Source organism: Rhinopithecus bieti, unplaced genomic scaffold (assembly GCF_001698545.2).
Source record: "Rhinopithecus bieti isolate Rb0 unplaced genomic scaffold, ASM169854v2 scaffold_10347, whole genome shotgun sequence".
Taxonomy (NCBI): Eukaryota; Metazoa; Chordata; class Mammalia; order Primates; family Cercopithecidae; genus Rhinopithecus; species Rhinopithecus bieti.
Window position 1 is genome coordinate 1,324,421 of NW_016806836.1, and position 943 is coordinate 1,325,363.

General features: G+C 47.9%; 1 protein-coding gene across 1 annotated transcript in view; it reads left to right on the forward strand.

The window, feature by feature from the left end:
* Window positions 1-824: 824 nt before the first annotated feature.
* The window catches only part of OCSTAMP (osteoclast stimulatory transmembrane protein), a 10,148-nt gene continuing 10,029 nt past the window's right edge, over window positions 825-943 (forward strand). Inside the window, 1 exon segment of the mRNA XM_017878058.1 lies at window positions 825-867. The gene's annotated coding sequence lies outside the window, so the exon portion shown is untranslated.

Genomic DNA, 943 nt, shown 5'->3' on the forward strand with positions numbered 1-943 from the left:
AGTTCTTTGCAGACCTGGTGGCTGGCCTAACATCCTGGAGGGATACGTGGTCTGGGAAGTGTGTTAGGGTTCTGGCCACAGGTATTCCATTCAATCGCTGTGTGACTAGGAGAATGTCACTTCCCCTATCCAGGCCACAGGACATTCCCCTTCTGGCCTGAGAGTGACCCAGGCAACATGTCCTTATAAGGGAAAATGGCTGTGCCCCTACTGGTCCATCCCACAGAGGGGGAACCTGGGGGGCTCAGGGTAGGCCTGCTGGGAGTGATGAGGCACAGAGATGCTGGAGAGGTGTCTGCATTTCAGATAGGAACTGGCTTTCAGAACAGCCTGAAGGCAGACCTGCATGGCAATAACTGCAGAGGGTGTGCATGGGGAATTTACATTATTGAGTACCTACTATTTGCAGTACCAGCTGCACTATGAGGTAATCACAAGGTCTGTGAATTATCCCCTCCACAGCAGCAGAGCCCAGTGGCTAACTGGTATACCCTGAAGCCAGCCTGCTGGTTAGAAATCATGGCAGTGCCATTAATAGCTGAGCGGCGTGGTTGGCGACGTAGCTCTCTGAGTCTCAGTTTTCTGAGCTGAAGAATGAAAATAACATCCTTACCATAAAGAGATATTCAAAGTAAGGGTTCAGTGAATTTGAAGAGAAATTGTTTAGAAGAGTGCCTGATACATAGTAAGTGCTCAATAAATGTTAACTGTTATTTTCATTAACCATTTTTTTTTTTTTTTTTTGAGATAGAGTCTCACTCTGTACCCAGGCTGGAGAACAGTGGCATGATCTCAGCTCACTGCAACCTTGCCTCCTGGGTTCAAGCGATTCTCCTGCCTCAGCCTCCTGAGTAGCTGGGACTACAGGTAAGCACCACCACAAACCAGTGAATTTTATATTTTAGTAGAGATAGGGTTTCACCATGTTGGCCGGGCTGATCTC